This window comes from Mauremys reevesii, linkage group 4 (genome assembly GCF_016161935.1).
Source record: "Mauremys reevesii isolate NIE-2019 linkage group 4, ASM1616193v1, whole genome shotgun sequence".
NCBI lineage: Eukaryota > Metazoa > Chordata > Testudines > Geoemydidae > Mauremys > Mauremys reevesii.
In genome coordinates, this window is record NC_052626.1 from 20531087 (window position 1) to 20553342 (window position 22256).

The 22256-nt window shown below is 47.2% G+C and overlaps 1 long non-coding RNA gene across 11 annotated transcripts in view; it reads right to left on the bottom strand.

Annotated features, from left to right (window-relative positions):
- Nucleotides 1-22256, bottom strand: part of LOC120404619 — a 40766-nt gene that overhangs the window by 1122 nt on the left and 17388 nt on the right. For 9 of the 11 annotated variants that reach the window (XR_005598075.1, XR_005598067.1, XR_005598072.1 and 6 more), the window contains 2 exons: nt 11482-11654; nt 7070-7146 (listed from right to left, as the gene is read on the bottom strand). This is a non-coding gene — a long non-coding RNA (uncharacterized LOC120404619). Of the gene's footprint in view, nt 1-7069; nt 7147-8780; nt 8900-11481; nt 11655-22256 lie in introns of those variants that run through there. The other 2 variants (XR_005598074.1, XR_005598076.1) reach the window with 2 other exon arrangements.

The window sequence follows — 22256 nt, forward strand, 5'->3', positions numbered from 1 at the left end:
TGCCTGCCCTTGTGCTAGGCTGATTGGGGGAAGCAGCCACAGGTGGAGCCACACCTCAGTCAGGCCAGAGCTGGCCCTATAAGAGGGCTGAGGGCCAGAGATTGAAACACCCACTCTCTCTTTCTAGCTTCTTGAGAGAGAGAAGGACCTGGCTGCCTGGGAGCTGAGAAGGGTACCTGAGGCAGAGCAGTGCTGGGGAAGAGCAGAGGGAGCTGGGGAGCTCCAGCCAGGAGAAATCCCAGGCTGCAGGCCTTGCGAAAAAAGCCAGATAGGTACTGGGGCTGCAGAGGGGCAGCCCAGAGATAGGCAAAGGCAGCAGGTCCTAACCCCCTTGCTGATGATGAGTGGTTTACAGACTGTAGTTGGCCCCAGGGAGTGGGGGCTAGATGATGACTGGCAGTAGCCAATGAGGCAAGGTGGGTTTAGAGGGTTGGGGGTTCCCCTGGGATGGCAGACCCAGAGTGAGGGGGTACTGTGGTGGGCAGAACCCCTGGGCAAAGGGCACTGGGGTCTGGGAGGGACATGGGGCCAGCGGCAGGTGAGACACTGGCCTGCAGAGGTCCTCTGGGCTGGAAAGAGCTAATTCCCAAGATGACCAGCAGGAGGCACCCTGCCGGTTCTTGTTGCCCCCCCACAGGGAGGCTAGCTCCCGGTCCTGCCTCTTCTGCCTACAGCCCCACGCACACTGCACCCCTGCTCTGCCCCCGCTCCACTCCCTCCTCACTTGGCCCCCTGCTGCCACCTCTCTCCCCCTCGAGGCCCCCACTGCTCTGGGCATCCCTCCTCTCCTCTACCCCGCGCCCCCCCGAGGCTCCTGCTGCTTGCACTCTCTGCATCCCTCTTCTCCTCCACCCCCTTCCCCATGAGGCCCCCACCACCCTCAGGGATGCAGCAAGTTGTGGAGACCTATGAAGAGAGGGGAGGAGAGGAGGTGCCTCAGCCAGGCAGTGGCGGGCAGTGGGGGTCTTGGGGAAGGGACAGAACAGGGATGGGAAGAGGCGGCGTGTGGGTGGGGCCACCATGGCCCAGGCATCTGGTAGTGGGTTGGCCGTGGCTATGTCAGGGGAGCCTTTGCCTCCCCTGGCTTATTATACCCCCTGCCTATTGCACTAGTGCACTAAAAATAGCCATGTGGACATTCTAGCTCAGGCTGAAGGTCAAGCTCTGAAGCCTAGGCGCCTGAGCTGAAATTTCCAGATGGCTATTTTTAGTGCACTAGCTTGAGCCCTGCTATCCTGAGTCTGTCTACCTGAGCTGGGAGACTTGCTCCCAGCTGCAGTTCAGACATTCCCCTATAGGCCATCTTCAAACAGAAGGAAAATACACTGAGATCAGAGTTCAAGGCAGAAGGGATTCCAAGGTATTCTGGTAGGGGGCAGAAATGCACTTATTCCCAAAAGGCTAATACGCTGGCTGATGCTACCTGGGGCATAAGAAAGCCTGAAGATGAAGGGACGTGGCAGGCACCAGAGTCTAAACTTTCCAATATAATAATTTAAGGCTGAAGTGATCAAAGAAGCCTAGGGGAGTTAGATGCCCAATTTCTAAGCTTAAAATATTACAAAATGGTCTTTAAAGTGCTTTTAAAGAAGAAAATAGTGATATTAAGTTAACATTTTTAAATGCTAATTTTAAGGATAGAGGAAAGAACAAAATTCAGATCCAGGTGATTTTTGACATTTGATACACTTTGTTTTCATAGCACTAAGTTCTTCCTGACCAGGACTTCAGAATAACTGAAGAGTTTTACACTGAAAGCCCCATGCATGCTAGGACAGGTCTCTGGAAGTTTTAGTCTGTCCTGTATGAATACTTGTACACAGGGCCAGATTAACTCTCCTGTGGGCCCAGGGCTATTAGATTTTTGTGGGACCCCTGGGGGTTTGGAGTAGGGGCGTGGGTGCAGCTCCACCTGGGGGGGTGGGCTCCAGGGTGGGGCTAGGGATGGGACAGGTGGTTTGGTGCAGCAGGAGGTGCGGGCTCTGGGTGGGAGTTTGGATGAAGGAGGGGGCTCAGGGCTGGGACAGGGGGTTTAGGTGCAGGAGGAGACTCTGGGCTGGGGTAGGAGGTTGGGGTGCAGGCTCTGGCCTGGAGGTGCTTACTACAGGTGGCTCCTGGTCGACGGTGCAGCAGGGCGAAGGCAGGATTCCTGCCTGCTCTGACTCCGCATTGCTCTGCTCTCCAGGGTGGCCGACATGTCCGGTCCCTAGGCAGAGGGACCAAGCTGCTCTGCACAGTGCCCGCTGTCTGTGCCCACAGACTCCGCCCCCCCAGCTCCCATTAGCTATGGTACCCGGCCAATGGGAGCTGTGGGGGTGGCGCTGGGGGGTGGGGGCAGCATGCAGAGTTTCTCTTAACACCCCTTGCCTAGGAGCCGCAGGGGCACATCAGTGAGCTGGCGCTTGCAGCTCCAGCCCCAGGGGCAAGGCTTGGGGACTAGTGTCCGGCCCGCGGAGACTTGCCACGGGCTGGATGAAAAGAAGCAGTGGGCTGCATACGGCCCACAGGCCTGTGCGGCCCCCCCTTAGCCCAAGGCCCTGGGCTGAAGCCCCTAAAGCCCCTGCATTAATCCATCCTTGTTTGTACAGCACATACGCAATCAATAGAGATCATGGGTGCTCAGCTACTGTGAGGGAATATCTGAGAATCTACATAGAAAATAAGATAAACTTGTTAAGGAGGCTAAGTGCTTTTCTCCTAACGAGCTCCCAGGAACGGATGATAATATACATACCACTTCCTATGAGAGCCACAGGATGTATGTGTGTAAACCAAGAGCAGAATTCATCACAGTCTTTAACACCTGGAAAAAAGACTAATGTTTTCTAAACTATTGCATTTTACTGTGCTTCGTCTGCTGTGGTTTAGTGTGCTTCTTTTTAATGTTTTATGTAAGTGAATAATGTACAGCAATAAAAATATGCTTACTGGCAAAAGATGTGTATCTATCTATACAAGGAAAAATGGAAAATGATGTGTAGAAGAATAGCTCTGGGTTTGCAAGGCACAACAAAATGCATATAAGACAGTAAATTTATATTAAATACAACAAAACTTGAAGATGATTAAGGTTGCAAATTCAAGCACTCAAAAATGAGGCAATGTCAGAATTAAGGTTGCCTGTGCAACCTTAATTCAGCCCCATTGTGTGTATGCATTATGATAGTCTAATTATAGGGTCACTTTTTCCAGTGGATCCTTGCCTTATTCCACGTACAGGATGGACCTGACAACTCAGAGCTGTGTAGGGAAGGAAACTTGTCTGTAAGACCCCTGCCTCAATCACTGCAGACCCTGAAGGTGTGTACTATTTGTAGTACTGGGGCAGGTGATTGCAGCAAGAGAAAGGATGGTCTAGTGGTTAAGGCAGTTGAATGCTGCCCCACAGAATTCGATTCTCTCTCTGCCTCTGTCACAGAGTTCCTATGTGCCACTAGTCAAGTCACTTAAACCAAACTTTTCACTGGTGGGCATTCAAAATTAGTGGACGCTTTTGACCTTAATCTCTCTGTGCATCAGTTCCTCATATTTCAAATGAGGATAATACCCCCTCATCTCATAGGGGAGTTGAGTAAATAGATTCACTGGTGTTTGGGAAGCACTCGGATATAGATGAATGCCATAGAAAATCCCATGAGGAAATTCATAATTCTATCTTCACAGTGGGGTTTGAATAGTATGCAGTAAATGGGGCCTGGGGCCACACACTGAACAATAAGGACAAAACAAAATATTTAATTGCTGTCACTAAGTGAGCGCCATATGCTCCGTGCAGGGGTGAAAAAATCATATGGGATCATGGAAGACTATCACAGCAGACAGAGAAGGGGGCCAGATTAATGGTTGCACAGACAACTTTAATTTTTACATTTCCTAACTTTTGAGCGCTTGACTTGAAAATCTGAAGTCATGTTTTAAGGTGTGTGTGTGTGTGTGTGTGTGTGTGTGTGTGTGTGTGTGTGTGTGTGTGTGACCTGCTCGGTTTTACAGAACAAGCAAATTCCATCATGTCGCATCAGATTGCCCCCCCTCCCCCCGGCTCATCAGCTGCTTTGGACCCTTTAAATCCATTGAATTGACCTTTGTCTCTTGAACTGATGGAGTTCCCAGTCTTCCCAGTCCCAGTCCCTTCCCTTCCCACATCCAATACCAGACTCCTTGCCCAAACAGTCTCATTTCCCCCCCTCCAAACTTCTTGTCTAGCCTGATCTCCCTTGCTGGGCCCCTCATCCAATCTCAGTCTCCCTTGCATCCCCTCCCTGGCTCCTTGTCCTAGTCTCTTTGCCCAGTCAGTCCAAGTTCTCCCCACTTCCTCCAGCTCCTTGTCAAATCTGTCTCCACTCCAACCTGCCCCTGTTCTCCGCCTGTTACTTGTTCCTACTCTGTCTCCTTCCCAGCTCCTCATACAATATGTGTCCCCGCCACCCTTCCCCCCAGTCTCAATCCCAGTCTCCTTGTGTAACCCACACATCTCCTGGGTGTGGTGTTCTGTCCCAGCTAGCGGCACCGAGAGAGAGAGAGAGAGATTGAGTCTGCACTACAACCTTAGCTAACAGCCAATTGGCTTTTAGCTCTTGCGGTAGAGGCTCATGCACTTAGCTCCAGAGGCCAATAACCAGGGCCTGTCAGTGTTACATTTGCTCAACCAGTTCCAGCCTCATTTCCCACCTCCCAGTCCCAGTCTCCCCCATGGCTCCCAGTTCTTTCTCCTTACCTGCAGCCTAGCCAGTCCCATTTCGTTTCTCTGGCCCCACCTCCAGTCCCAGTCTCATTGAACTCCTTGTCCCAATCTACTTCTTTCTCTCCCCAGGTCCACCTTGTGTCCTCTTTGCATTTGAATCAGATGGCTCCCCCCTTCGTGCTGCATGAGTGTCATTGAGAGAAGGAGAGAGAGGCTCCCCGCTCTGGAGCCCTACACCCACCCCAGCTGGGAGCAGTCATGTAGGGAAAGTCCTAAAAGGCTTCCGTGACCCTGGGCTGGAGCATGCTCAGTTTCTCTGTGGGAATGGTGCATGTTCAGTCTGGTCAGCACTAGGTCCTGAGAGGCTGGAGTACATCAGAGGTGTCATTTCAGAAAAATGCATGTGCGGGGGGGAGGGGAGGAGGTTTATAAGAGCATGTAGAACATTCTCTGTCCCAAATATCATCATGAATAAGAAAAACTAGGCAATTATTGCTTTCCCATTGCTTCATCCAAAGTCTGGAGGGAACAAACCAAGACCTGTGGGGAGGACATCTGCCCCTCTTCTCCCTCTTGGCCCGTACCAAATGATGTCCCTGGAGCACACTGAGAATCTTTAGCGATTTTAGCTTTAGACTTTAGCAAGTCTCTACTGAGCATGTGCAAACTGCAATTATTCAAAGCTTATAACGTGGCCATATTTAGGGGGATATTCACAGGGCAAAAAGCACAGTCCAGACAGAAAGTCCACCCTTTGCCAGATTTCAAGTCCAAAGCATGGGGGGTGTGAGAGCTTCTTAAAGAAAAGGCCACCAGAATTTCATTTTAATGGGCAAAAGAATGTATTATTTCCTAGCCTCCTTCTTGGAAACAGCAGAACGCTCGTGGCTAAAATTTTCCAAAAACCTTCAGCCTAAGGCATTCAGCCCAAATGGTTAAAATTTGGCAAAGTTATAAACAACTGAAAACAGGATCTTAGAATGGGAAGGGTCAGGTAACCTTAGTGACAGGCAGTGCTATCTTCCCCGCCTACACTCATCCATTCTTTATGGAAGACATACTGTGTCCATATGCTCTGAGATAGTGGTTGCTAAAATTAGAGCGTATTAATTCAAAATGAATCATTATGGCAGTGATTTTGTACTTACTAAAATGCTGCTTTTATTTTGTGTTATTATTCTGGGAAAATCTATAAACCTCTTTGCCTCATTTGCATGCCACCAGCATTGGTCTTTGATATAAACCATCCCTGAGGCCCAAGTCCGCAGCTGGTGTAAATTGGCCCATTGCGCCATTGAAATCAATTTCAGCTGATTTATACCAGCTGAGCTTCTGGCTCTGAAATTCCATTAAATCCCCTTTTTTACAAGAAAGGTGTATTACATCAGGCTTACATATTGCTCAGGTTTGAAGTGGTTTAATGACTTTGTAACAAATTGTATTAAGCATATTTTTTCTGCCTTTTCTTATTTGAAAAATTGTAATTATTGTTAAATAAAATATTGGATATGGTACATGTGAGAAACATTGGTCACGGGATTGGGACTCAGGGAGCAAGACAGTATGTTTTGTGACTAACTCCTTTCCTCTAAATATTAGGCCTCATTCTGTTCCACTGGTGTACCTCTGGAATTACACCAGTCTAAAACTGGTGGAGTGGAGAATCAGGCCCAGCATGTTATTGCTCTGTTGTGAAAGCAACTGAACACTGGGAACCAGATCCTTAGCTGATGTAAATAGGGATAGCTCCATTGACTTCATATTTTAGTTAAATTAATGAGCCAGACTGGAATTCTTTGTGGGAGTCAAAACAGAACATTTCAGTACCAGGAGATAGGCTGAGATAGGTGTGGAGTTTTGGATAGGAATCAAGAACTGACAAGACATCAGGAAATAATCTGCCCATCTTCACTGACTTCAGTGCAGCCACACTGATGTGCTCCAGCTAAGGATCTGGGTCCGGATGTTCACTCACATAGACCTTGATTCTGAAAGGTGCTGAGTGCCTCCTTGAGAAGTACTGTGTGCCCTCAACTTCCATTGTCTTCCATGGGAGCCGAGAGCAACCAGCACTTTGCAGGACTGGGACCTTAGCTACCCTGTATGAATGGATTAAGTTGGCGAAGAGCTGACATTTCCGGAAGACTTGCCAATACTTGATTCTCATCCAAAAATCAACACCTACAGTAATTCAGCCCATCTTCTGGTTCTGCAGTGTTAAGTTTTGATTCAGACAAAGATTTCACAGCTTGACACATTCATGTAATTACAGAATATAGAGGGCCAGAGTCTCCTTTCACACTGGTTATACACTGATATGATTCCATTGACTTCAGTAGAGTTACTCCAGATTTACATTGGTGTAAATGACAGGAAAACCACACTCACATGTCATCAGAGAACATCACCTGATAAAGTAACAGACTTTTCCGCCCCCTCATCAACAGGGCCTTCAATTTCAATCACTGAAAAATAATAAAAAACCACAAGGAAAGATGTTTATAATTCTTCTAGCGCTGTGAGTCTCAGGAATTTCCACAGCCTTACCCTAGGTTAATAGGAAAAAGTTCCAGGTTCCCCTTTCCCATCGAGCCATCACGAAAGGGAGTGCCTGTTCCCATTCCCTGGGGGAGGAGCCCGTGTGCAAACCACTAGTTGGGAATCTAGTGTAAATCTCCATAACTGCAATTATTCTGCATACCTTCTGCATTAGGTTACACAATGACTGCGGGGAACAGCATGTTATAACAAGGTGTGTGAGTCACAAAAGGTAAGATTCTTATATAATTGTTTATAGTACAGTTCAGCTGAAAGGACTATCAGAGTACAGGAATCCTGACAAGAGAGACAGCCTGGCAGAAGTAGGGCAAAATAAAGAGATACAGTCCATGTAAAATCTTGTCAGTGTATAGGATGAAAGAACATTTCTGGAAATCCTGCGGGATCTGGGGATATCTCCCCCGAGGACATAGATTTTAATGCAACTTTTTGGTGCTCACACATTGGGTCTGACACCATCCCAGCAAACTGGGAGATGGAATTTCCTTCAAAGCCCTACATCACACAGCCCTGGCCTACATCTCTGACTTGGTCTCTTTCCATGTTCCTCTCTGCCATCTTCACTCCATCAGCGGGACCAGTCTAGATACCACTGTCAGTTTCTTTTCCCATAAACACCTCTGTGCCTCTTTCCATGCTGCTCCTTATGCTTGGAACCAAACCTGTTTTCCAAGCCACTCCTGCTGGCCTCATTCAAAATCTTCCTAATGAGTTCTGTCATCTCACTGTATGATGAGGATCTCAGACAGGATAGTCAAAATATGGAGAGCATTCAGAGAAAAGCTGCACGTCTGATTCAAGAATGAGAATACACATCTTACAGCGCTTTACACTTAGGGATGTCAGTCTATTTATGAGGTGACTTCTGTGACTACCTACCTGGGGAAAAGGAGGAGGCACTTTCTTCTAGTGGACAAAAGGCATAACAAGATTCAGTGGGTGGACACTGAAGCTTGACTAACTCAGACTGGAAATAAGATGCATAGTTTTAACAGTGAGGATAAGGTAACCCTTGGAACAGTTTACCAAGCACTGCGGTGGATTCTCTATCCCCTGAAATCTTTAAATCAAGACTGAAATTGTCCATACAAGATAAGCTTTAGTTCAATCACAAGTTATTGGCCTTGATGCCAGAATCTCTGGGTGATATTCAGAGGTCAGACTAGATGAGCACAGTGGTCCCTTCAGGCCTTATAGTCTGTGCGCGCGCGCGCACACACACACACACCCCCCAATCAAAATAGCAAAGCCATCCAGATGCATACTTGACCTTTTCAGAGAGCTTGGTGTTCTTATTGTGGCCATTGCCATTCAGCTCCACTTCTTTCCCCTGCCCTTTTGTCTGTTTGTGACTCATGAGCTGTGTCATGTCAGTTTTAGATAGTCCTTGCCTGGAAGAAGTGACTACAGCCTGAATCTCCTTTCTGACCAATCTCTGTTCAGGAGCAAGGGAGGCAAAGATACCATTTTAATGCTTTTCCTATTCTGGGGCCAGCTGGGAGAAGTTTCAGCCGCTGCTACAAGTTAAATAGTTGCAGGGGTGACTATCATACCCCAGTGTGCTATTGTAAGTGGATTTGAGATGGGGACTTCAAACTCGGAGCCTCATTCTTTGGCTGCCTTGAGCTCGGAGCATGGCAGAGGCACTGTGGTCAACACCTAAGAGAGAGAGAGAGGGTGCGCGGCATTGTATTTAGTGTCCCTCTGACTAATTTAGGAATAGCCTTGACTAGCTGTAGACTGGCAGGCGTGCAGGACTGGCTCAGGCAATGCAGCTAGACCGGCAGATACAGGAATCCCCAAGTCAGGGGATCACCAGTGCTAATATGATGTTTATTGCTCACAGTAGAACCTGAGTGCTTCCTGAGAGCAAAAACAACAGTGAAATCTCTCTTCTTCCCTGCAAATAGGCAATGTTTTTTTTTATAGATACAAAAGTATGGGACTGAGGGTATGTCTACATAGCAAAAAAAAAAGGGGGGGGGGGCAGCAGAGAGTCTCAGAGCCGGGGTCAACTGACTCAGGCTCAGGGGGCTCATGCTACAGGTGATAGCAGTACAGACATCACTCATGCTGGAGTCCAAGTTCTGAAACTCCGCAATGGGGGTCAGTTTCAAAGCCCTGGCTCCAGCTCCTGCAGGAACATCGATGCTGCTATTTTTAGCCACATAGTGAGTGTCCACAAGTCTGAATCAGTTGGCCTGAATCAGATGCTGAGGCTCCCTGGCACAGGGCTTTTCTTGCTATCTAGATGTACTCTGAGGGTGCTAATGCAGGAAGGCAGGGTCAAGAGGTGGGCCCAGTTCTGGGATGCAGGACTGCTAGTGGTCATTCTTATTTCAGCTGGCAGTGAATTCCATAGTCCGGGTCCCATTTGAGGAAGGTTCTATCTTCTGGGAGACACAACTTTCACCCTATTGGCTACATCTTCAAATTGGACCCACAATTTCAGCAAGCACATTGTGATGCCAAATTCCACTCGGCCCACTGTGTTGGGGAAAGATTTGACTGTTGTGGAGGGCATCTGCTGGGATAGACTAATATTATTAATCCCTTGCCTGCAATGCCTGCAAGCCCTGCTTTAAAATCTACTAAAACACAATACACCTTAAGATGTTTTTTGTCTGAGTGTTTCAGTCACCTGGTACAAATGTATCATGTTATTTTTAATCTGCATGTGTGTACACACACACACACACACACACACACACAGTTTTAGGTGCTGGTTGAAGGAACTGGTAGCTGCAGATTCACTCTTTTGTACTAGGTCCTGATCCTACCTCAGGATCTGTTAGTGCAACCTCCTGTGTTATTGCCTGCAGCGGGACTCCGCATGGGCCCAGGAGTCCAAGCTAGCAGATGTTAATTCAAGATCTGGGCCCTAACTGGCTGCCGAAATATGAAAATTTGTAACTGGTACTACTTCTTAGCTTAGCATGGGGTCCTGGTCAACGTCTAGGGCTCCTAGGCCCTACGGCAAAACAAAGAATAAATGATGATAAATCAAGACTATCCTATCCTTGAATCTCTATACCTCTCACGTTCAAAGTCAGTTTGAACAGTGAGCAAAGTAGACAATTGAAAACTTTTTTGAACCAAGAAGCTATTTCCCCCCACCATTTTGGATGCCAGGAACTGGACCAAAGTAGCAAACAGATTGAGTGCCTCCGTGTTTTACACCACAGGCCTGACCCTGCAGCCCTTGCTCACATGAGCATGGCCAGGTGTGCTACAAAGCATTCAGCCCCTTTCCACAGCTGTCTCTTCTACATCAGCGTTTCAAATACAGGCACCTCTCTGGGCGCTCAGCTAGTCAGCCTATCAAATGGACATTGCCATTAGTGCTGTACCTCCTCAGCCCTACAGTTGTCAGATAAGACACCAAACCAGGCCTTTCACTTACTCATCCCTGAGGCTCCATTCCATTGGTTGTTTTGTTTCCTATTGATTGTGAAAGGGAAGGAATGCTGAAGCGGAAACCTTCCAGCCTTTGACAAATTTTAGCAGAGAACCAGTAGCTTCCTTACAGTAATTGAGCTTGATGGCAATGGAGATATGGTTGATGCATTTGTCAGATGATGGTACTGTGCTTCTGTGCCCTGAGCAATTGCAGGCAATCTCTTTGCTGCGGCTAACATGTGCAACATCTTATGACCTTACTTTCTAGCGGGCTTTGAACACCATGTTATTAACCACTGTTGGTTTTGCCCTTTTATTTGCCTTAGTTCGAAGGGATATGCATAATTTGTCTTTTGGGCTCTGCTGCCTTGATTCTTTATGGCTCCTCGGTTTGTCTCCTGGTGCCATTGTTTTTCCAGGGAGTCACAACATTGTAGTCTGTATTCTCAGATTACATATATTTTGACAGCCCAAGTTGTCTTCTTAAATGGGTTGGCCAGGTGCCTGCTGCAACACCGCTTGTGTTGGCGGCCACAAATGCTTACAGATTCAGGGCCTTCCCTTTGCCACTATGCAGCTAATCTTAATTTGGTACACAAGTGTCAACAGGTGTCGTCAAGGAAAGAGGGATGAGGGGATATTGGTACAGCTGGAGGAAGTATTTATAGTTGCTTTTTTAAAACAGTATAGATCCCATCTCTGTGAGTGTGTGTAACACAATCAGGGACCCTAGCTTTTCATGATTCCATGGCTGCAGGATTTCCTGTGGAATTCTCTGCTGACCATAAAAGAAGCTAAAAATAAATGCATTAAAAATGATACCCACACACAATCATACATACCATTCTGCCTCAGCTCTGGTCAATGGATTATTTAATGGCTAGAGGATTGTGAAAGGTGTGGGCCCCTGGCAAATGGTGACTAATAATGAATTTTGGGGGCATAAATCTCCAGCCAGCTTCACGTCCGAACATTTGTAGTCTTGCTGCAGAGGTCAGCTTGAGCTTCAGGAGCCCTGAGCAAAATACACATTAGAAGTTATGAAGATCCTGTGAATGAGAGTCTGGGCCTTAGCACTAGGATTCGGGTTCTGCCTTCCAGCCAGGAATCAGCCCAACAAGATGCACAAAATCTAAGGGAAGCCTTTAAAGAGAGGGGCTACCCCTGGCATTTGCCGCTAAAGCTACGGGGGAGATTTGCAAAGGCAGAAATGGGAATGAGCAAGAGAGCCAGGTGCCTAGCTGCTTTTTGTGCCTCTAAAAATCTCACCCTAGAGACAATCCACCCAACCACAACAGAGTAGGTCCGATTCAGAGCTCATTTACCCCACTTTTTACACTGGTGTGTCTTCACTGACCAGAATGGAGTTACTTCTGGTTTACACCACAGTCACTGAGAGCAGAATCAGGCTCAAAGCCTTCAAACCTGAAAATAAACATGTCAGGCCCAATTCGCCATTGCCCTGCATTTTGTCATTTACGCCTGTGCAAAGTGGGTGTAAAAATCTGCAATTCCTGATCCAGTAGCATTTCACACCTGTAGGCACTGGTGGAAGTGACCGGTCAATGGAGAATCAGCCTCAAACTGTGTAATGCTTCCTTGTTATGGGCTTCTAAAGTACATGAAGGCACAATCTGTGCAAACTAGGGCATGGATTTGGTGACCTAGGTGGACTTTTCTCTCTCTACCTTCTGGGACTCTCTAGCATGTTCTGGCCTGTCTTGCAAAAGTGAATAGTGGGGGGAGGGAACAGTGCCTGGAGTCCTTCTACCCTTGTGCTGCTGTAACAGGGGCAGCCAGAATCCCACTCCTTGCATTCCCTGACACCGAAGCAGATGGGTTATAGCAGCACCACTAGCATGAGATACTCAGAAGGGGTGGAGCCATCCCTCCATTGCTCCAGCAAAAGGCCTAAGGTGAATGCAAGCTGTACTCATTTAAAGGCATAGCAGTTACTGCTTTGCAAGCTCTCCATTAAAGGATTCAGGCATGAGGTTTCCAGCCACTGCAAAATCAGCGGTACCTCGCCATACACACACTCTTTAATGCAGCCGTGGCTTCTAAAACCACAGTTTAGCTGCCAGGATGCTACTACAGTGACCCAGCCCTGCATTAGCTGAGTAGTACCAGCTGTTAACAGGGCACTGTTAAATAGGACCACACCAGGACAACGTTAGAATTGTAAATAATGTCTCTGGGAAGGAAGAGAGGGACAGATTTGTGGCAGCTGGAGCTGTAAAACCCTGTAATCATCCCAGGATGCTGCAGTGAAATCATCACTTGTAGCAAACATCCTATTGACAGGAGAGTGAAGAAAGGTGGCTCTTGTTCTGAGGACTAATTCTATATTTTTCAAAGCTTCTCTGATTGCCTTGGGCCAGAGGACCTGTTATTATTTCACACCTTGCTCCTTTTCAGTAAGGAGGCTACATCACAGAAGGTCATTTCCTAGACTATTTGGATAAAACAGGTCATTGGCTATTATCTGTGATTCATTGTTTCAAAACTATTCTTTGGATTTCAGTAGCACCCAGAGACTTCAATTGAGATCAGCACCCCATTGTGCCAGGTGCTGTACAAACACGTAGTATGTGATAGTCCTTGACCCAAAATGCTTACAGTCTAATAGACAAGATAGGCAAAGCGTGAGAGAAAAGGATTTGATAAATGGGGAACTGAGGCAAAGAAATTCAGGCCTGGTCTACACTTAAAAGTCTTACAAGTATAACTATTTGGTTACCAGTATAACTATTTGGTGCCAGCAATGCCCCTCTGCCATGTACATTGGCCAAACCAGACAGTCTCTATGCAAAATAATAAGTGGACACAAATCTGACATCAGGAACCATAACATTCAAAAACCAGTAGGAGAATACTTCAACCTCTCTGGTCACTCAATAACAGACCTCAAAGTGGCAATTTTTCAACAAAAAAAACTTCAAAAACAGACTCCAGTGTGAAGCTGCAGAACTAGAATTAATTTGCAAACTGGATACCATCAGATTAGGCCTGAATAAAGACTGGGAGTGGTGGGGTCATTACAAAACCTAAACTTAATTTTCCCAATACTAATTTCTCCCTACTGTTACTCACACCTTCTTGTCGACTGTCTGTAATGGGCCACTCTCATTACCACTTGAAAAGTTATTTTTCCTCTCTTGGTATCCTGCTGTTAATTGAATTGTCTCATTAGACTGACCTCACACTTGGTAAGGCAACCCCCATCCTTTCATGTATTATACCTGCTCCTGTATTTTCCACTCCATGCATCTGATGAAGTGGGTTCTAGCCCATGAAAGCTTGTGCCCAAATAAATTTGTTAGTCTCTAAGGTGCCACAAGGAATCCTCGATTTTTTTGCTGATACAGACGAATACGTGAACACTGTGAAACCAGTCCCAAAAGAGCTTACAATCTAAACAGACAAGACCAGAAAAAGGGGAAAGAAAGGGAGTATTATCCCCATATCACACATGAGCAGGGATTCTAGTTTTCCATGATAAACGTGGGCCAGCGCGCCGCTTTCCGCCACCCCCATTGGCCTGGGACAGCGAACCGCGGCCAGTGGAAGCCGAGATCGGCCAAACCTGCTGACGCAGCAGGTAAACAAAGTGGCCCGGCCCACCAGGGTGCTTTACCCTGGTGAGTCGTGCACCAGAGTTTGCCGACCCCTGGCCTATCAGCTCTCACTGAAGTCTTGCATCTGCAGCATTCTTTATTGAAAAGAGCTTATGGAAAGCTGTGTGCCTCAAGCTAGGCTTGGAAGGATTAGATTTTTGTCAGTAAATGTCGATAAACATCAATTTCACTGTACACACACAAACCGATGAAAAAACTATTTCCGTCGATGACAGAAATTTACAGATAGGCAAAGTAAGAAAAATGATGCTTGAGAAAGTGTTAGAGTTTGACTTAAGGCTATTTACTTTGTGTATTTTGACGTGATGTTGACAACTGGTGTTTTAACGGTTATAAAGCTTTCACTCTTTGAATCTCAACATCTACTGTCATTAAATAATCATCTGACTCTCCATAATTTCCCACAACTATGAACATTTAAACTGATAAAAATAAAAAAGAAAGAATTAAAATCCTATAATTTTGTGCCACTGTGAAAATTAAAATCAACACAAATAAAAAATGCTTAAAAATAAACACTGATACTATCAAAATTATAAAAAAAAAATAAAAATCAGGTTCTGTCAAGCCTAGTCATAGCTATACTGCCTTCTTGCATACAGGCTGGTTTAAGTTTTCCAAGCTCCTGTGTCACTGTAATGCAGCATTTCTAATTGCATCAGTCACCTTACATAAGGACAAGCAGTGAGCATCAGATGCTCCAGAGATACTTCTTAGCATCGTGAACAATGGGGGTGGAGGGGGGTGGGTGGGGAGGAGGATACGTCAATGTGTGGGCTGCACATGGAACAAAAAGGGTTATCTTAAATTCACACTGAAAATAATCTTACCAGTGTTTTGACCCAGAGGCAGTCATTTGCAGAATGAGCTAGAAATAGCATTGCTGCACTCTCTTTTTAGGGTGAATTTAAAGCAATGCTGGCAGGTGAAATGTGGCCCTTCTTTGCTTTTGATAGATAAAGAAGGCCTGAAAAGCTTTTGTCCAAAAAACTATCTTATCTACTTGTTTTTTATATTCAAAAATTGAGGACTTGTCTATCCTGGGGTTTCTGGGAGACACTATGGACAGCTGGAGAACTAGTAGGATTATTTCATCCATTACAGCTAGAACACTTGTCCAAACCCTCATCATCTTCCATCCTGACTTCTGCGACCTCCTCGTCTCTGGCTTTGAGAAATCCCATTTTGCTCCCCTCGTACCCATTTAAAATATGGCAGTAAAGGAAATTTTCCTGGCTCAGCACTTTGACCACATGACCCTCTTCTTTGCATCCCTCCGCTGCATCAAACAAACTATTTGTCTTCACATTTAAGACCACCTATCCCCGCCCTATCTGTCATCTCTTGTATGCTATTGAGATATTGACTCTTTACCAGTCAGATCTGTCTTGATCACCCATTTGTCAAATTTTCCAGCAAGCACCTCCACACTCTCCCCTATGCTGCCCTCTATACCTAGTAGGACCATCCTACAAAGCCACCTCATTGTCCTCCCTCAACTCTCTCCTTAAAACCTCTCCTCTGCATGATGCTGATAAAACACTCTGCTATGGCTAGGCAGCTGATAGGCTGTGACCACGGCTTCTCATGATGATCACAAGCTCATTGTTACCATGTGCTCCCCCGGTCTGCCTGTTGCATCCACTTCTTGTCTCCATCATTTAGATTTTAAGGTCTTTGCTGCAGGTGTCAGATCAGAAAAAAATAGCTGGTGATATTCACTAAAGTCCTACCCACTGATGAAGTTCTGTCCACCATTTCCTATGAGGGGCCACCCTTTGCAGAAAACAGACTACATGATTCTTTCACCCAACACCAATTAACTGTGCTGCTCCCCACAACACAGGCCATTGAATTCTGCCCCCCAACTACAAAATATAAGCTAGACAGAATTTAATTCTGCCTCCCGCAGTCGATACATATTGCCAGGGGTGGCTCTAGGAATTTGGCCGCCCTAAGCAGGGCGGCACGCCGCGGGGGGCGCGCTGCCGGTCGCCGGTCCCGCGGCTCTGGGGGACCTCTTGCAGACGTGCCTGCGGAGGGTCCGCTGGTCCCACGTCTCCGGTGGAGCATCCGCAGGCACGCCTGCGGGAGGTCCACCCCAGCCGCGGGACCAGCGAACCCTCCGCAGTCATGCCTGCGGGAGGTCCACCAGAGCCGCGGGACCACCGAACCCTCCGCAGTCATACCTGCAGGAGGTCCGCTGGTCCCGCGGCTCCGGTGGACCTCCCGCAGGCATGACTGCGGAAGGTCCGCTGGAGCTGTCTGCCGGCAAAATGCCACCCCAAGCGCGCGCTTGGCGCGCTGGGTCTGGAGCTGGCCCTGCATATCGCCCATCCACACACAACACACATACCTCCCAATGACACAGATCTCCACACAGTGCAGATTCTCACCACAGTTGATACGGAATTGACAGTCCATATGGCAGAGTCCCCTAGTTGATACAGAATCTCCCCCACCGCACACACACACACAGCACTCCACAATTTATAAGCTCCCCTCATCATCCCTCCCCAACCAGCCCCCTGCCCCGACTTGCTATACCTCCCATAAGCCTTGGGAGATCTTCATTCCTCTCCCAGGCCTGCGGGGGACACCACCACTGGCAGGGTGCCCAGAGTGGGTAAACTCCAGCAGGGACCATCATGATCAATCCATGAGAGAGCCATCAGACTCTAATACCATCTAGGAGGATATATGTCTGTAGTTATAACTGGTGCATGGATATATTTAGGAATTGTGTATGCAGTGACATTCATAACTTTGTTGGCAGCTTTAATAAAACTGCTAAAAGATAGTGGACCTTGTTCTTGTGATTGTCTGTGTTACATGCCCAAGGTTTCAGGTTCCTATGGCCTTTAGATCCAGAACAAACAGAGATAACTCAGTCGAATTTGAGACTGTAGCTGCCAGAGCCAAATCCATGGTGGTATAATAAAATTCACATTGAATAAAATAAAAGGTTACAAGGGTGGTCCTTGTGTCTTCTGCCCAGAGTGTGCCTGTAGCAAGTCTTAGGGCAAGCTAATGAGTTGGGTAGAGAGAATAACTGTTAGCCGGCTGGAGCATAGGGATGGATGTGTGTAAATTGCACTGACTGCATATTCCTGGGGCTGATTGTTTCCTGATCAGGCTGGACCAGCCTATGAATGCATCTGTGCTTTGTATCACACTGGCAAATGGTGCTCTGTTCTACACCTTGTTCCTATAGAGCAATGTTCCTTTAGCTTTTTAGAGCTGCCAGGCCCAAGTGATCTGCCTCTCTGTCCCAGTCCCTGGCTTTTTGTCCTGGGGTAGCACAGGTACTTTGCTGATAGCACTTTGCACTAGTTTCAAGCTACCAAGAGCGTTGCAGCACATACTCACAGCCCATTCTGGCAGCACATGCTGAGGGAGCCAGCCACTCCAACTGTCAGCCTGCCATCCCCCATCTACAGACTGGCTACCCTCTGCCCCTGTTGAGCAAGGCGTTTAAAGCATGTGCTCCGCTTGAAGCACATGAGACGTTTCACTGAAATCAATGAGACTGACCATGTGCTTAAAGTTTGGCACATGCTGAAGTACCTTGCTGAATCAGGGCCTCAATGTGGAAGGCAGTTTGGTTTGCTTCTTAGCAGAGATGGAGCTCTGCACAATGGCTTAATACTCTAGCCTGCACAATGATATGGGATTAGGCTGAGTGTCCTTTAAGACTTCTGTTTTGCTCCATAGATTGCAATAAATACAGAGGGGCCCAAGCTGCAAAGTTCAGGACCCAAATTTTCAACGTTGCCAGATTTTAGGTACCTAATTTGAGGCACTGTAACGCTGATTATTAGAGGAGTGGAATATCCCCAATGGAAGTCACTGGGGGATGAAGATACTCAGCACCTCTGAAAAATTAGGCTTATGGTGTTTCCAATGGACATTCAAAAAGTGAGGCACCCCAAATGAGTGGCCATTTCTGAAAATTTGAGCCCAGATTCCTATCTGTACCCAGCTCTGGATCTGAACTCATCCAAGGGTCAAAGCTACTAGATCCTAGGTTTTGGAATAAGAATCGGTGCCAGCCATGAAGTTTGGATTCAGGGCCTAGCTTTTCCTAAGTCTCGGGGACATCTGTTCCCATCTCTAGCAGTCAGGATAATTTTTTAATTACAATACCATGGAAAATATTAAGAGCAAACTTCAAAGTAACTAAGATTATAGGGCTGAGAACATTCTGTCTATTTATGAGTGCACATGATAGTATTATTCCATAAGGAAAAAGACAGAGCTTTTAAGAGCTTCCCCAACCCCCACAAAAAAGAAAAACTTACTCAAAGTCATCCCATGGTATTCGAATTCCCCAAAGTTGCAATCAGGGCCGGCTCCAGACCCCAGCACGCCAAGCACGCGCTTGGGGCGGCATTTTGCCAGGAGGGCGGCAGGCGGCTCCGGCGGACCTTCCACAGTCATGGACCCGCGGGACCAGCGGACCCTCCGCAGGCACGTCTGCAAGAGGTCCCCTGGTTCCGTGGGACCGGCGACCGTCAGCGCACCCCCCGCGGTGTGCCGTCCTGCTTGGGGTGGCCAAATTCCTAGAGCCGCCCCTGGTTGCAATGCTATGGTTATTGTCTTCTGCATTAATCTAGGAGGGCCAAGAAGGAAACACATTTTCATTATGAAATTGGAAACCATGATTTAAGACCAGCTTCCAGGAGATAAATCATTGCTACCTTTCTGAAAGTCTTAGAACAGCCTTTGGCCCGCAGACCCCTGGAGGTCCGCAGACTATGTTTAAGATTTCCAGAGGGGTCTGCACGTCAATTTGAAATTTTTTAGAGGTATGCAAATGAAAAAAGATTGAAAACCAATGCCCTAGAAACTACCACTGCACTAGGATAAACGTGCATCTTATTCTTGTGCAGCACAAGAGAGACTATAGATTTCCCAGGAAAAATGCAGTTTCTGTTGAAGGTAGGTTTCTCTAGAAACTCCAGTCTGCAATTTTTATTCATAAAACAAGACTTTAGGTGTGTCAGAAGGAGATGAAAATACATTTCTCAGTGGCAGCTCCAGTATCTTAGATGCAGCTGATACGGCTGGGTTGTCATTGCTTCTTGGAATTTCGTGCCCTAATCAGCTCACATGTGAAGAGGCCTGATTATTGTATTCCAAAAGTCTGACTTCCACAGTCACTGTGATCAAAGATAGGGGTGGGGGATGGGGGAAATGTGCCATTTCCAGCAGTATCTTCCTCCCAACGTGAGAAGGGAGGGGGAAGGCTCAGAGGGCTCAGAAATGAAATAGGGCAGACAATATAAAAACACTCTGCAAGACAAGGGAAATACTAGATACACAACGCGGTTTAATATCAGGTTCGTGTTGAATGTTTCAGGGTGGAAGAAGAGAATTAGGCACCCAGCTCCCATCATATTTCTCCTTTGAAGATCCCAGTCTTAACATGTGATTTTTCTTCAGGCAATGACTATGTAAAAGATGGGCTTTCTGATAGGAACAATCTGCTCTTTGCGGGCTGGACTCGGGGCTGCAAAGGCCACTTTGTGCTGGGTAAGTGCAAAGTGTCCTCGCTCCAACCACCAGAGAGTGCAGGGGAACTTTCCGCTGGCAGAAGTGGCTCTGTCACCCCTGCATCATCCCCTCCCTCCTCCTGGCTTAAGAGGAAGAACCAGGGTGCTGGTGCGAGTCAGGCATGGCAGGGGCAGGATAAATAGGGCAGGGGATGTGACAGTGGAGATATGCCAGACCCTCCACCAGCACAGGATCCCTTAGAGACCTTGTCCCAGTGTTTATAAGTAGGGACTGCCCTTAATCATAAACCCTCACTTAACGCTCTGGTGGCCTAAGTATTTAGAGTCCTAAAATGAAGCCTGACTTGATTTTTGGATTTACATTTTTCTGATTGCTTCTTTTCCTTATCTGTGTTTAAAAGGAGGGTTCTGTGCTTGGCAACAAGCACAGACCAAGTTCTGTGTGACAAAAGCCTGGACCCAGGTGCCTGTTCCTATTCATGGCAGTAAGAAGAAGAGTAACTCCTCCTGAAGCCTCTGGGCAAGCCTCACAGCCCACCGCAGGCTGACACTGCTCACGGCCCCGTTACAGGACTGGCGGTTAGAGACACAGAAGCCCATATATCCCTTAGAGAGGTTCCCAGCCATTGTAACATGTTAACTACAAGGACCCACTGAGTAGCTCCCTGGTGGAAGGAGAGAAAGAGGAAAAGAAAACAGAGTGAGAGAAAGAAGAGTCCCTGAGATACCAAGGAGGGATAAGAGCAATTAAGATGGAGGAGAGAAAACAATGTGCACAACTGCAGTACACTACAGTTCTACTGGGTAACAGTACACCCTTGTGTGACAAAGAAACAGCACTATAGCTACAGTGCTAGACATGGAGATCCAGGGCCAGATCCCTAGCTAGTGTAAATCAGTCAATGGAGATACATCAGTTTACACCAGCTGAGGATATGGCCCCAAGGGCCAGATTCTCTGTTGTCTTCCACCCTGTACAGGCAAAATGGGTTTTAAAAAAACCGCTACCACCATGTCCCAATATTTGCTCTGGGGTAAATGCCCGTACAAGGCTCAGGACAATAGAAAATTAGGCCCTAAATATCTTCAGCCTGTTTTTTTTTCTTCAGGTGAAATTTGTTCTACCACACTCTCCTCAGAGCCCCATGCTTGCAGAAGTTACTGCACCAATCTTGGTCATACACAGAGGCTCCGGGCTCAGCATTAGCGTCCAAGAAGTGACCTGAACTAGAATTGTTTGTTTAGGGGTTCATGTCTTGCAGATAATGGACAGACTTGGGCCAACCATTGCACGAGGAGCTTCACACACATGCTGCACAGGGCAGGAGAGAATCCTGGTGGGAAGCAGAGCCCTGGCTCCCTCCTGGCATCCCCGCTGAGATCCAAGGTGCCTAGGGCAGGGAAGAGCAGGGTGAGTGTAATGTTCCCCTTTTCCCATACACTGACCAGCAGAGTTGCACCCGCTGTCAATAGTAGTATAGTGAGCACAGTGGTGTGGGTTTCCTGGAAGCCCCCAGAAGGATGTGTGGCTAAGCCACGGATTTGTACTGGGGGATGCTGGCTTGCTGCTCCAGAATGCCTGACAGCACCTTTGCCAAGTGCTGGACAATCCAGAGAGAGCTATCTTCTCTGTTTCTGTGGGGATAGATTAGTACATCCATGCCGAGGCTTGTCCTAGATACACACAATCAGCCCAACCATCCCTTTTTCAGGGGGGACAGCCCCTGTTTTGTAAGCAATATATATTGGCCTTTTCCCCAAAGCCGTCTGTGACCAGTGCATTTAAATGTAGTTAGAAGGTGCAGCCTATTTGTCTGCTGAGCCATCCCTATCTCTAGCTCTCATAGGCTGGCTGGTGTGCCACTCCCAGATAACAACAACCCAGGCAGAGACACAGATAAAGCCAGCAGAGATGCCTCAATGGGGAATTCCAGTTGAATTTTCCATTGGTTTGTATTGGGTGCAGTTAGCAACTGGATTTTAGTACAGAGCAAGGAGTATTGTTTTTCAGCTGGCTTTTTACCTTGTTCAAAGCAGAATATCAAGTCTTGTGTTCCCTGTTTTTGCTGGAGGTCCGCTCAGAGGATTGAGGGTACGTCTACCCTGCAAAAATCCCGTTGTAGTGATTCTCAGACCATGAGTCAACTGTCTTGGGCTCATGCTTTGGGGCTACAAGTAGCAGGGAAGATGTTCTTGCTAGGGCTCGAGTCCAGCTTTGAGACCCACTCCCCTCACTGGGTTTTAGGTCCCGGGCTCCAGCCTGAGTGGGAACATCTACACTGCTATTTTAGCCCCACAGCATAAGTCCTGCAATCCCGAGTCAGTTGACCTGGGCTCTGAGACTCCCTGCTGTAGTGGGCTCTGAGACTCACTGGGTTTTTTTTGCAGTGTAGACATATCCTAAGAAGTGGATGGGGAGCTCTCAAGGCTGCTTTGAGGGGCATAGTGTTAAACCTTAAAGAG